This window comes from Grammomys surdaster, unplaced genomic scaffold (assembly GCF_004785775.1).
Source record: "Grammomys surdaster isolate TR1022 unplaced genomic scaffold, NIH_TR_1.0 125548, whole genome shotgun sequence".
In the NCBI taxonomy this organism is placed as follows: domain Eukaryota; kingdom Metazoa; phylum Chordata; class Mammalia; order Rodentia; family Muridae; genus Grammomys; species Grammomys surdaster.
The window spans coordinates 112,708-128,450 of record NW_021620397.1 but is presented as its reverse complement, the minus strand read 5'-3'; positions in this window follow the sequence as shown (position 1 = coordinate 128,450).

Here is a 15,743-nt window from a genome sequence, read left to right as displayed (position 1 = left end):
AGAGAGAGAGAGAGAGAGAGAGAGAGAGAGAGAGAGAGAGAGAGAGAGAGAGCGAGCAAAGACAAGTTTTGTGGACCACAGGTTTTTGGTTTTGTTGTTATTGTTGTTGTTGTTGTTGTTGTTGTTGTCGTTAATATAAGCCCTGGAATAATATAAGCATCTCCTCACCTGAAAATAAATATTCCTTCTTATCTTTATTCTTCAGTCTTTCTCTTTCCTCTTCACTTTCTTTTTCTTCCTTCTCTACTTTGAGTCAAATAATTAATATTGCTATGTTTTAAAAGAATGTTAAACTATCATTTCTAGGCAACTAATTAGCAATTTTCATGCCAGTATAATAATTGCCAGTTTTACAAACTATAACATCTAGACATGAAATAACTGCTAAACAATCATCATTTGATATAAACTCATCTCAGGGTCAGCTCATTGCTAATCTTATTTCCTCTTATTTAGAAAAAGAGACACAGAAAATATAGTGGTTTACTCTCAGGAAAATTTTATTTGTTTCATATAAAATTGAGAAGAAATTGGGAGATCTAGGACTAATGAGGGAATTCTATCATCTTCAAGGATATTGTTGTTTACTCCCATTTCCCAGCAGAGGACACCATGTAAGAGGAAACATCTTTCACTAAGATGATATGCTAGTGTGCACATCATTGAAATTATACCTTATTTGGCCTTAATAGAGGAATATGAACAACATTAGTTGTGAGGCTGTCTGTGAAGCATACTTTGTTTCTAGGTGACCAAGTACCTAGCTAGAAGCTAGTGGCTTTTACAGACACAGTTTTCACTTGACCCTGAAGATATGTTACAAAGATCTCCAGGGATATACGAGGCTATAGATGATAGAATGTAACCCAATACTTATTATATTTTCCATATACATATATATGTATATAAATATATGCATTTAACAATATGCATATATACATATGGAAAATATAATATTTTTCATACATATGGAAAAGATATTTAAATTTTGTGTGAGTATACATATGTATATACACACAAAATCTAATCAATGAATTTGTCAGAGTACAAATTAGGAGTAATGTCTAATTAATTATAATAGAATTTTGTGAATGCAACTAGATATCATTGTTATTCTATACTTAACCTTGGTCCCAGATAATATCTTGTAGCTTTACACTTTCCCTAAAGTAAGTATCTTATAGCTTCCATTCTGCAATTGCAATGGTCAGGACCTACTCTTGTGGTTCTGTATGTAAGTTAAGGATGATGATACCATGACAGTTGCTGTGATAATGAGCACGATGCAAAGCAAACAGAGTGAATCCATGAGGTAGAGAGATCCCTCCACATCAAGGTAGGGAGTAATCACAGTGCTGTAAACATTAATATGCTATTCAGAATAGCAAATAACTTGAATGGTGTGAATTGTTTATTTTTGAAAGCTTTCATTTTATGTCTCTACATTTCTGTTGGCTATGGATAACTGAGTGGCAAGGAGCAGAAGCATGTTGTGCGGTGGTGATGTGATAATTTAATACAGTACAAAGTAACAAAGAACAAGGTATATTAGAATAACATTTAGAGAAGAAACTAGACATCATTCTAATATTTCAAAAAGAGGCAAAACATACATGAAAATATATTCTAAAACGATAAATACCTCAAAGATTATATGTGATGTGCCTATATAAAATGATATGTAGTTACATTATTTTATGTTTCTTAGTTTGGGATCAAAACCTCTGAACACTTCCAGGCTAGTCTGAAAAAGGAACAAGGTAGAGTTAACATGGATGGGATGATATTGTCATTGATTTTGGATTAAAAAGAGAATGTTATCTTTAGAAATGGCAGGTCCTATTGTTTTAGAGATGGAGACAATAATCTACATTGTATAAAATAAAAATAAAAATCCCATGTGCAGATCACTGCTTTAGTTTCTGGAGCTGCCAGCCATGGTGGCAAATGCTCTGAATATTTTGTCAACAATCCTAAAAATACTGAAATCAAAGAGTTCATTCTGCCAGTGTCTGCTGTGTATAGTGAGCAGTGAGGATGCAGTGAGCAGACAAGGTGAAGTCATCAGTCAGGTTGAAGCGAGCAGTCAGGTGCAGTGAGCAGTCAGTCAGGTGCAGTGAGCAATCAGGGTGCAATCAGTGAGCCATCAGTGTGGCAGTGAGAAGACAGGATGAAGTGAGCAGACAGGTGCAGTGAGCAGTCAGGTGCAGCAAGCAGTCAGTCAGGTGCAGTGAGCAATCAGGGTGCAATGAGCAGTCAGGTGCAGTGAGCAGTCAGTCAGGTGCAGTGAGCAGACAGGATAAAGTGATCAGTCAGGGTGCACTGGGCTGTGAGGATGCAGTGAGCAGCCAGGATGCAGTGAGCAGTCAGGGTGCAGTGAGCAGACAGGGTGCAGTAAGCAGACAGGATGAAGTGATCAGTCAAGCAGGTGCAGTGAACAGCCAGGGTGCAGTGAACAGCCAGAGTGCAGTGATCCATCAGGATGCAGTGAGCAGACAGGATGAAGTGATTAGTCAGCCAGGTGCAGTGAGCAGCCAGGGTGCAGTGAGCAGCCAGGGTGCAGTGAGCAGCCAGAGTGCAGTGAGCCATCAGGATGCAGTGAGCAGCCAGGGTGCAGTGAGCAGCCAGGGTGTAGTGAACAGTCAGGATTCAGTGAGTAGTGAGCATATAGTGAGTAGCCAGGGTTCAGTGAGCAGTCATAATGCAGTGAACAGGCAGCATGCAGTGAGCAGTCATGGTGCAGTGAGACATCAGGGTGCAGTGATCAGTGAGCATGTAGTGAGTGGCCGGTGTGCAATGGGCAGCTGGGGTTCAGTGAACAGGCAGCATTCAGTGAGTGGTCAGGGAGCTCTAGTAATGACCAGTTAATTTTTCTCCAGCAAATGACTTTCTATAATGTGTGTAGACTACATCTAGTTGACTGAGGCTTTAGGGAGTAACACTGAATTATGCCAAATAAGAGAATTCCCCCTCAAGGCTAAAGCAAAGAAACACTGTATGTATTTTATCTTACAGTCTTACCTTATAGACTTAAGAACTGAATATCACCCCAACTTGTACCTGAACTTCCAGCCTTCCAGCCATCTCCATGCTCCAGACTTGCCAACCTTGACTGTTTCACAACTTAGTACCTCAAAATAAATTGTGTATTTGTATTTCTCTCACTCTCTTGGCCCTTATTTCTGTTCTGCTGTCTCTCTGTCTTCCTCTGTCTCTTTCTCTCTCTAACTTTGTTTCTGTATCCATTTACTCCATATGTCTGGATAATCCTAAAATAAAATTTTGGATTGATTAAATAGATACATGTGAAATATCCAATTATAAAAATATACTGGTTAGTCTATATTGTGTCAGTTGTTCTTAACGCACATGAGCACTCATAAGTTCAAAAATTAATGTATTTGACTACGGAAAAAGGAAAATGTACTGCACACAAGTAATCACAGTAAGTGTCCTGAAGCTAATGAAAACTAAATGAAAACAAACAATTAGAATGAATAATGTACTTAATATGCAAAGAATCATTAATTAGTAAGTAAAAGGTACAAAATATCAGTGAGAAGATGACATGGGGTTTATGGAAATAAGCTCCATATAGATAAAAAACAAAGCAGTGGTAAAACTTACTCTCCAGCAAGCAGGTGTGTGAGCTGTGATACTCTTGACATACACTTTGCTTGAGTTTTAAATGAGTGCCAATTTTCTGAAAAGTTGTTTGTTAACATGCATTTGAGGAGCAATGACATGATGAGTCTGCTTTTGGAACTGTCTTCTGGTAACAATCAAGATGTCGGCAAAGAGTTAGGTATACTGGTAGATAGTGGCGGCATTTGTAACGCCAGAGAACTGGAAGGAACTTGATATAATTGACTCAGGGATTGTGAAATAAATCAGTAGAATTTCTAGAAAGGGACAATTATTAAGTTCATGCCTTGAGAAATATAAAACGAATGAGAAAAAAGTAGTATTAAATGAATTTTCTCCTTAAAATCCTTGGGTCAGGATTGTGATTCATATTGCCGCATTAAATTGCCAGTTACTTCAAAATTTCAATGAAATTTACAGATAACAAAACTGAGTAATAATTTATCTCAGTGTTGGAATGCAGCAAAGAAACAAAAGATGCCAACTCTATATAGCCAGAAATATGTATTTCTCATACGCAACTAAAGCATCTTTCCCTACATTTTTTTTAAAGCTTAGATTAGGTTAGGTTATCCTGGCTTATCATGTAGGTACAGAGCTACAACTTCTATTAAAATGTGATGGAAACATGTCTCTAGAATTGTTTTTTAAAAGTGCTTCTCAAGTATACATTCTGTTTAATTTTAAGAGCTTGCTTACTCTCTTGCAGGGTAGGGAGGCGAATGTGTTTTTCTCTTTTTAAATACTCACTATAGCTAGTGACGGAGAAGAGACACACATAGGGAAGGGAGAGTCTGAAAAAGAGGACAGAGATTTCAGAGCAAAGCAAACATGTGGATCTTTCCATGGCTGTGCTCCTTGGCTCCTCCAGGCTTATACAACTCCCCGAGATCTGTGCTGTAGCAATTCACACCACCTACAATCTTGGAATTCCTGATGCCCAGTTGGGAAGTTAAAGCTAGAAGCCTCTAAGCCAATATAGAAATCTAGTGAGCTTGAGTGTTGAGTGGAAATTATTGGTCGGCGCACAAATGGGTTTGGATTGGTTATCGTTTCCAAAATGGAACTTAATGAACAAAAATTAATATGATTTTCCAAGTAGTCATTCTCGTGCCAACCCTCATACTCGGTCCACAAAGTACAAGCAAGCAGAGAGTACACCAGTAAGCAAACAAAGAAGAATAAACAGAGGACCTGGCAACTTTTATAAATGCCCAAGGCCTATTCTTACTGTTTTCTATTATGACTGAGCAGATCTCAGATGAATACCCCATTTACAGTTGCTTAGATAAGGTATTATTGTTTGAGCAGGTTAATGCCCACTTAATCATAAGATACTTATTATTATTACTATATGGCAGTCACCTTGCGCGACAGTGTGTGCACGTTGTAGTTAGTAAAACAAACTTAAAACCTGCTTTCATAGATAGTCTAGATTTATGTAAGAAGAAAGCAGAGTCGATGGTTACAGAGGTGTAAGATAATGTGAGGCCAGGACACAGGACCTGGGGACTATGTCAAGTTACTTGGACTCCTTTGTCAAAGCAAATTGGGAATGAATCACCTTAGTGGAGCCTATTTATGGGACACAGAGATATTTCCATGGTCACAGCACCCCTCCAGCTGCTTGTGATACGGAGCCCAAACAGACAAAACACAAATCCCGAGTCCGAAATCCTAGCACTCCTATAGCCCTCTGCAGGATTGTTTTGAAAGTAGTTTGATCTACAGAGGGAGCCATGAGAAGGGAGAGCTTTGATCAGTGTCTACTTAGAGTAGAATGATCAGTGACGGTGTGAGTGCAGGAGGCAGAAGATTGAGGGATTGGTGTCATCTAGGATTTCTGGAGGAACAAGACGCTGGGTTGAGTAACAGCTCACAGAACTTTGAGCAATGTGCGCATGTTTAGTCATTCGTTGTCTATAAATCAGAAGTGAAGCTGAGGATAAAGAGGAGGGATATAGTTAGAGAGCTGCTGTCTAAAAACAGAAAAACTAAGAGTTCAGATTCCAGGTCACCGGATTTCATGTTATCCCTGCCTTTCCTCTAAAAGCTTAGAAGAATGAGATATCTCTAGTTTGGCAAAACTCAGCGCTCTTATTCTTTGTTGGGACACCACGAGGAAGTGAACAGTATTCAAACCTCTGAGTCAAGGGTGTTACCCATCCTTTTTTGCATATCCCTTCGACACATCTTCTATTTGCTTCGAACCCAGCAGCAATACATAACCATTTTGTGTTACTTGGAAGTTTCCATAAATTTTACTGGTTCTTTAAAAGCCTTTTTAAATAAGGATCTGAGGTGTGCTTAGGTAGCACAAACTATTTATCTGTTTTGTGCTGCTTCCTCTAGAGAGGCACGCCCTCTCTCTAACCATGCCCTGGATCCACACTTGTCTTCAGAAACCTCCCTCAAACATGGCGCTTCTTTCCTGTACCTTGAAGCTCTTCTCTGTACTTAGCGTTTTAAACATATTCAAGGTTTGAGTGTCTGTGTGCCCTTAAAGACAGGAGGTGACAAATAAATATGTCCCACTATACATTCCTCTTATTCTGGTTACTGATATTTTCATTGCTTTTATAAATACAGTACTCCCCAGTAATGGCGTTTCCATTGCCTCTGCGCCTCCCACCGCGCTATGTGTTTGCAATGTCACCCCTAATATTGTTCCAAGATTCACCAGCCACTTATCTCTCTTGACATCCCTGGACCAATTCATATCTCTTCACTCATCCACTTCCTTGGCTTCATTTCTATTAATATGCTAATGATGGCCCGAGTCCTTTTCCTGCTCAACCTCTCCTGAATTGCAGTCACATGCATTTAAGAAAAATGCACAATTTTCCACGTGATTGGATACTTTAATTAGAAATTGAAAAAGGTCATCATTAGAGGCCTGTATTTACATAACCATCCTGTCTGGAAGCCAACAGGGTTGGTAAGACACTTCGAACCTTCTAATATGCAGCTCACATTCTGCTGATACCAGTGGTGACTTATTTGCTATATATCCTATTATAGATTCCCATTCCAGATCTTTATTAATGAGGACGAGAATGCCCCTGATAACCGGCTCCGAATAGTACATTTTCGTAAGGTAGTTATGGATTCCGAGGGCAACTAATCTTCCTTTTCAACAAACTGCTTTAACAGAGATATGTATGTAAATAAGATCTTTCTTTCTTTCTTTCTTTCTTTCTTTCTTTCTTTCTTTCTTTCTTTCTTTCTTTTTTCTTTTTTCTTTTTTTTGCGGGGGAGGGAGATTCACTAAATGGCTATACTTCTAGCTTCCTTGTTCTGTGTATTTTCTTATAATGACGGTATTAAATGTGTTCTAGGTTGCTTCCCTGTTGCTGTACTAAAACATTTTTACCAAAGTAACTTAGGCGCAGGAGCTTGCTCTTTGGCTCACAGTTCTAGGTAGCCATCCATCGATGAGGGAAGTCAGGGTGAGGACTACAGACAGGAACGTGAGCCATACGGCAGGGAGGAATCCTGCTCACTGGCTTTCTCTCTGACTCTTGTTCACGATGATTATACGACCCAGCCCCCCACAGGTTCAGGTTGGCACCATTCACAGTGTCCTAGGCCCCTTCACATCAAACAATAATCAAGTTGATTCTCAGTACAGATGGCCATAGGTTAACTTGATGGGCAATCCTTCAATAGAGACTCCTTCTTTTATGGCGGATCTTAGTTACATACGCCAAGTTAAAGTAAAATAACCAGGGCAAAAGGGATATGGAGTTCAAGAGTTGTTTCTGGCTGAATGATTTTATTATTATTATGATTATTATTGATGTTGTTGTTGTTATTAATATTTAACTCATTAGTCTTAAATGTACTGTAAACTTAAAAATTATGCATCCTCAGTGAAAATTGAAAATGTTTAAATAAGATAACCAAAATTTCAGTATCACCGTCACAAAAGAGGCCGATCTCACATTTGCAATCATGAATCTTTGTATAAGATGCAGAGATAGTTCTATTTCTTTTACTTTGATTTGTTAGCTCACAGGTAGACTCTCTTCTGGTTTCTGTGGCTTCTCACATTTTTAATTTTCAATATACACTAAAATTTAATTTAACATCCTTGTTATTATAATGCCACAATTCTCACTGTAGTGTGATGATTGCCACTGTGGTCACTAATCCTGTTTATATGTATACAATTTAAAGCAACACAACTGTATAGTTACAGACACCTAAGATATCATACGGATACAGGAACAGTGTTGCCACTAACATCACTGGAAGCAAGACAGTGTAGTGAGAATTCTGAAATTTTAGTTTCTGTAGAAACACAAAAATATTATAAAAATGTATTTTTGTTTTAATCCCAGATATGCAGATATCCCAGATAGCTGACTGCTTCTGAATGTCCACAGCAGTGGGTGAGGGTTTGCCTCCTGCTCTAGGAAAGGCATGGTTTTGCTAACTGATGGTATTTTTCTGCTACTGTGTGACATTTGGAATTCTTGGAACGTTTTAGGGAATATATAAATGCTAGGGCCCTGAGAAGTCGGGTAGGTAGTTATTGGTTGTTCTGGGTGGGGTGGTTGATTGTGGTTTGTAAATAGTCATGCTCAAGGAAGAAACAAGAAGAAAGAAATTAGGTTCAAGAATCTCTTTTTGTCTCTCTCCACTCTATCCTTCTTTCTCTCTTATTAAATGATAGGAAGTAAAACTAGGGGATAAAGGGTAGGAAAAGAAAGAACCCACAAAGTAGCAAAGACCAGCTACAAGCAAAGCTGAAAGACAAGGAAACATATTAGAGAGAGAAATCTATCTCTCTCTCTCTCTCTCTCTCTCTCTCTCTCTCTCTCTCTCTCTCCCCTCCCGTGTGTGTATGTTTCTCTCCCTCTCTTCTATCATTCTTTCTATCCTATCTGGGGATAGGGCATGAAACCAGGAATAAAAGGTATAAAAAATAAGTACCCAAAAATTAGCATAGATATGCTACAAGTTACAGTAGAATCTCTTTGTACTTCCTTAATATTACAACCCCTTGGGAAGGGACACATTGACAGAGACACATTGATAAAGACACATTGATAAGGACCCATAGCTCCTGCTTTCTTCTTGATGGGATGGATCCTGAGAGTAAAATGAAACTTACACCAGTAATCTTAAGCTTTTTGAGATTAGCAAAGCTTGAATTCAACAATAGAAACATTTTCATGCAATGTGTGTGCCTATGGTGTGTGTGTTTGTGTGTGTGTTAGCTAAAGGAGACAGTGGCTGTATCTAAGGGCCTGGAGCAGCGCTTCCAGGTAATCAATGACGGATGTCATTTTTATTGATGTTGGTATATCTGATATAATTTTTATCACCATTATCACCATGATCACATCATCTTAACTTGTCAGTCACAGATATGAAATAATAACTATTCACAGAATGGCATCAGTGGATTTATAATAAATGTGACACTAAGTAACAATCTACTTATATGTGTCAAAATAATTGTATGTTAGGATCAGAAAAATCTGGAATGTATAAGCACATCTTATACATAATTTGTTCAGTCTTCTTTGGCTCGTTCCCCAAGTACATGTTCTAATAGCTGAGATCAGCAGAATTTAATTTCTCTCTACAGCATATTAGTTTTCAAATCTGTTTTTCTTCATTTTGGAATAAGATATCAAACCCATGCATTTCTTGATTTTGCTTGGTAAATACAGTGCCTCATACTACAATCTATTACTGTCACAGAAATAGATTCTACTTGGGGATTGATTATATATTCATATTTTACATAAGATAACGCAAATCCAAGTTATATATATTGGTTTAATGAAATAGATTTTGACTTAAGGAATTAATAAAGGGACTACAACACTTCTGTCTTAGTTAGGGTCTCCATTGCTGTGAGGAGACACCAGAGCCATGGAAACTTTTATAAAGGAAAACATTTCATTGGGGCTGGCTTACAGTTTCAGAGGTTCCGTCCATTATCATTATGGTGGGGAGCATGATATCATGCAGATAGACTTGGTGCTAAAGTACTGAAGAGTTCTACAGCTTGCTCTAAAAGCAACTAGGAGGGACTGCCTCAGATGTACCTAAGAGTTATTTCAGAATGTTTTTGTTCCCTAAGACTTATACTTAAAGAACCAAAATGGTATAGTATGGGGTATTGTATACAAGGCTACCAGAGTGCCTTGTATTCTCTACACTGCTAACCTAATAATATAGCAAATACTGGATGAATAATAAATAAGAGAATAAAATATTTTCAGGGAAACAATATGGCTTCATATCATGTATTCTAATATTTGTATCATCTTTTTAATTCAAATCATTCTAGTCCCCAATCCTCCTATTTCCCTCTTCAAGGTGCTGAGTCTTTATGCTGAGGAACACTTTATTTCTTAGTTACACAAAGAGTTGAGTCTACCACCTTGTATGCCTATGTATATGATTACATAAAATGGTATAACTGCAAAGTGCTCAAGAAGTTTCTCCTTTTCAAAATAATCTTTTATATTTTTTTTGCCTGAGAAATAATCTGATATATGTAATTACATTATGCATAATATATATAACAAAATAATAAATTATATAAGTAATCTATAATTCCATAATCTAATGCCTAAGAAATCTATTATAATTTGTTCACATTACATTTTATTTATTGTACTTACTACCAAAACAATTCCAAATTACATATATATATATATGCATATATAATTTATATACGTAATACATATATGTATATGTATGCATATATTGCAATTGTTTTCATTCCTTCTGACTTTGTTATGTTTTGTATTTTTTCCCTTGTGATAATCTTATGCTTAGTTCAGTTTACTTCCTTGAAGCATGTTATATTATTTCTTTCAGAATTATTCTTTTTCAGTATAAGGATTTGCTGTTTTTAAATGGATTCATCACAATTGCTTTTGCTGCATCCCTGAGGTGTTGACATCTTCTGTTCCCATTGTGATCATCTCAAGACATGTTTATATTCATCCCTTGGTTTCATTCCGGAGACTATTGTTTAGCATCCACATATTTATAGATTTCCCAATTCCTCCAACTGTTGACTTTTAATTTCATACAAGTGTAGTCTGAGATGATAGTTGATATGATTTCAAGCTTCATAAACATGTAGAGATGTGCACTTTGGCCTGACATCTGGAGAATGCTTCAAGTGCACTAGTGAAAATAGATTTGTTATCTTTCTGAAACTCCCATAATGTAAATAATATTCCTCCTTTACTTAGTGATATCCTAGAAATCTTGTAGTCTGTCTTCATTCATTTTAATTCTGTTTGTTTTTTTATTCCTCTGATTAAATCACTTCAAAAGATTTATCTTTGCTCAACTCTGAAGAAAACATTTTGCAACCCCCTTCTAAGGCTTGGGAATCACTGGGGAAAAAGGACCAGAAAGATGTGAGAGTTATAAAAGGGCAAGCAATGAAAATATGTCATCTCCTGATGAAGTACAGCTATCACAACCATGAATTAACAGCAGTTGTTGATGCTTATCTGGGATCTCTACAAGAATGGGCCAGTTCCATTTGATACATCTATACAACAATTAGTGTAACTAAGGCTCAGGAAATATCACACAGACACACATGCACACACATTCACACACATGCACAGAAGCATCAGAAAGACTGAAAAAGGGAGAGAAACAGGAAAAAGTATTGCAAGATTGAGTGTTCTAGAGATGACAGAAAAGCTTTACCCATGACACCTTAACAATATGGTTGTCTATAACAAACCTGAATAGGTACTGTACCAATACATGTTCCACATTATTGGGCTTCTCTTATAGACAAAGAACAATACGCAACTCAATAATGCTGAGAGCAAATAGTCTTCCATAGGGACAACCTCCAGAATTGGTTATCCAAAAATCAAGTGGTCATCCCTGAACTCATCATACACATGGCATGTGATACTAAGTGAACTGTGCAGGTTCTGTTCATATATTTAGACATGGTTTCTGCTACCCAGCCAAAATCACTAACTCATCTCTTATCAAAACCAATGTGCACAACAATTGCTATGAACCAGAGTCATCGTTGCACAGATAGGTACGTTCAGATTAACCCACCAGTGTCAGTAGGGTGATGCTTTTCTGAAGACTTACAGTTTGAAGAGAAGAGAAATAAACTGTTTGTGAAGGTTTTATAGTCCACCTAGAGATTCCCACATGTCTATTTTCTGGCTGATCACTTCCTTGAAATCAGATATTCATATATCAGCCAGATCATTTTCTTTTAATTATTCCATGAACATTTATTAAACACTCATCATGTATCATACATTCTAAAAGATCCTAAGGATTCAGTGATTATTAGAATCCCTTTCTAAGGAGGTAGGAAAGTTGTAAGAGCCAGAGGATCATGGAGTTTGCTGCAAAACTGTGTTCCATTGTTATGTTAGAAGCTACGCCTGTAAAGTCTCACCTCTGAGACTGCTCAAACATGGGCTGAACAAGAACAAGGACAATAGACATGGTAAAATAGACAGTGGAAAGTCCAGGAAGCCCCAGTCATACACAAAGAGCTAATGCAATAGAATGCTAGTGGGGGAAATAATATTCTGTAGGGGGGATAGATACATAGATACAACTATAGTGGGCATTTAATAGCAATTAATAAAAAATAGAGGCTATAAGTGTCAAAAAGTATAGGTGAAATAAATGAGAGAATTTAGAGAAAGAAAAGGGAAAATAAAAATGATATAATTATAGTGTTCTTTGTTTAGTTTTTCAAATTTTATCAATTTACATATTAATTTATATTCCCCTTCCACTTACCTCCTCCTACAATCCTTCTCCCATTCCCCTCCTCTTTTCTTTGATCAAGTTGGGGCCCCCTGGGTATTCCCTACACCTTGGCATTTCAAGTCTCTGCAAGGCTAGGCACTTCCTCTCCGACTGAGGCCAGACAAGGCAGCCCAGCTAGAAGAACACATCCCACATACAGGCAACAGCTTTTGGGGTAGCCTCTGTTCCAGTTGTTTGTGACCCACATGAAGACCAAACTGTAGATCTAATACATGTAAGCATGGAGGCATATGTCCGGCCTGTGTATGTTCTTTGGTTGATGGTTCAGACTCTGAGAGTCCAAAGGGTCCAGGTTATTTCTCATTGTTCATCATCCTGTGGAGTTCCAATCCCCTTCAGGGCCTGCAATATTTCCTCCTATTCCTCCATAAGGGTCTTCAAGTTCCATCTACTGTTTGGCTATGACTCTCTATGCATGTCTGAGTCAGCTGCTGTGTGGAACCTCTCAGAGGACAGTATGCTCATGTCTGCAAGCATAACAGAGTATCTTTTTTAGTGTCAGGGATTTATACTTGTCCATGGGATCTCAAGTTGGGCCAGTCATTGGTTGGCCATTCCTTCAGTCTCTGTTCCATCCCCTGTGCCTGCATTTCTTGTAGACAGGATTCATTTTGAGTTGAAAATTTTGTGGGTAAGTTGGTATTCTTATCGCTCCATTGGGGTTCCTGCCAGGCTACAGGAGATGGCATCTTCAGGTTATATATCCCCAATGTAGTGAGTTACAGATAAACTATAAAAGATATAAAAAAAGAAACCTCTTCTAGTGCCAGAACCTGCATATGAGATACAAAATCTGAAATTCTCAAAATGAGAATGAAAATTACACTTAATATTTATATTGCCTTCAAATATATTGATCAGTGATCCAATATGGAAAATAATTAAAATTCACTATCATAAATTAAGACAATTGGAATATGCAAAAGTAGCTTCATACAGATGAAATGTAAGGTACCCGAACAAGGGTGAATAGGATTCCACTGGATGTAGATAGGAAACAAAGGTAAGATAAAATTTAAAGATATTTAACCAGGGATGTGACTAGTACAGGAATCGAGACTAGTAATATCCAAAACATAGTACATATTTTCTAAGTAACAAACAAACAAACAAAAAAAGCCCAAAGCATCTCCATGAAGACATAGTATTTAAACATTTAGTTTTAGCTTATTCCTCTGTGCATGTCCTGTTATTTTCTAGTTGCCAAAAATAGAATTCTGGAAGATTGATTGCATAATTTAGGAAAGTGCATACACATTTTAGTTATCCTGCCTATTTGTTCTTTAGTGACGCAGACCTAATCAACTAAAGCTCTCCCGTTTCCCAGGGTTAGTAACTATCTGACCTAAAATAAGAGCAGAAGAAAGACGAGTATAAGTAACTGACAGACATTTATTTACAAAGTACATGTGGCCAAATGTATCTTACTATAAGGTCTGTGAGTGTAGGATAAGTCAAAGCTAAGTCTAGATATCACCTTTATACAACTGAGTAAATTGGGAAAGGCATTTGTTTATGACATGGAAAAATACAAATGGTGAAAAGAATATCCAAGCAACAGTCTTTACAGAAAAATGAAGGAAAATGAAAGCTGGAGGTACTCCAATAAGATTATGAGCTCTAGTGAGTTTCATTTTGTATTTACAGCATTGATATGAAGGTTTCCTATTTAATAATAATAATAAGAAGAAGAAGAAGAAGAAGAAGAAGAAGAGGAAGAAGAAAAGGAAGAAGTGAGAGGAAGAGTAAGACAAAAAAGGAGGAGGAGAAGAGGGGGTGAAGAGGAAGAAGAAGGAGGAGGAGAAGAAGAGGAAGAGGAAGAAGAGTAGGAAAAAGGAGAAGGAAGAAGAAGACAAAGAAGAAAAAGGAGAGGAAATGGAAGAAGAGGAAGAAGGAGAAGGAAGAGGAGGAGGGAAAGGAGGAGAAAGAGGAGAAGGAAGAGGAGGAGGAGGAAAAGGGAGACAAAGAAGGAGGAGAGGGAGAGGAGGAGAAAAAGAAGGGGAAGAGGAAAAAGAAGGAGGAGGGGAGGAAGAAAAGGAAGAGGAGGAAGAAGAGGAGGAGAAAGAGGAGGAAGAGGAGCAAGAGGAGGAGGAAGGAGAAGGAGAAGGAGACGAAGAAGAAGAAGAAAAAGAAGAAGAAGAAGAAGAAGAAGAAGAAGAAGAAGAAGAAGAAGAAGAAGAAGAAGGAGAAAAGAAAGGAAATCTATACTAAAGAAATACACCAAGTTGTTATTTCCCTGGAGATTTGTTCTAGCTCATGTTCTAAAGAATATTGCTCTTTTTGGTTAATTAATTGCCATCTGATTACTACTACTAACAACCTAGCCATTCCCTTGAATATAATGAGACTAAATTTTTACTGGGAAATTATGCACGGCAACTGTTTGTAAATGTGCATGTAAAACCGGGAACATGACTGTTGTACTTTCAAAAAGGTAAAATCAAAAGGAATACATATTGATATGCTTGTATGTTATTAGAGGACACACACACACACACACACACACACACACACACACACACACAAATATATATATATATATATATATATATATATATATATATATATATATAAAATGTTAGTAGCATATATATATATATACTACTAACTCATTGATTTACTTTTCTTTAATCATAGAGATTACACATGAAATATATAAGAAAATGTTTACTCAAAACCCACATATTGTAGAGTTGAGGAACATCTTTCCAGTTTTCTTTACCTGTCTACAGCATGATTTCTTCTAGGCTCTGAGATATGCTAATTGGCATGTAGAATTAAAGCACTGTATCACTTTGACTCTCTGTAGGCCCATAACTGGAGGGGTCTAACAAACGTGGACAGAACAACTAGGAACTGGAGGTTTGCACAGATCTTTACACTGAATTATGATAGCCTCTAGTGAGTCGTGAAATTATAGAATGTTAGCGTGGATATAACCTAACATATCAACTAGCCAGGCTTTTTTCTTTACATGGAGAAAACCTGTGTTCATAAAGCAAAACTAATTTGTTCTGGCTCATAAAGTGTCTACCATCTAGGGTTTTTTTTTTCTTCTAATTTTCCTTTCTTTTTATTGTTATAGACATAGTTTCATTCTTGTTTTTTTATTATGATTCAATAAACTCAGTAAATAAATATGTTACCAGTAATTCATTTAACTGACATATTATGAATCACAATGCATTTTGGGAGAGTCGCTATGATATGCAATGTCCACATTGTCCTTGAGTAGTTTCCGTTTTCATAGACAAGGTGTATATAAACCACAACCATCCAAAAGCACG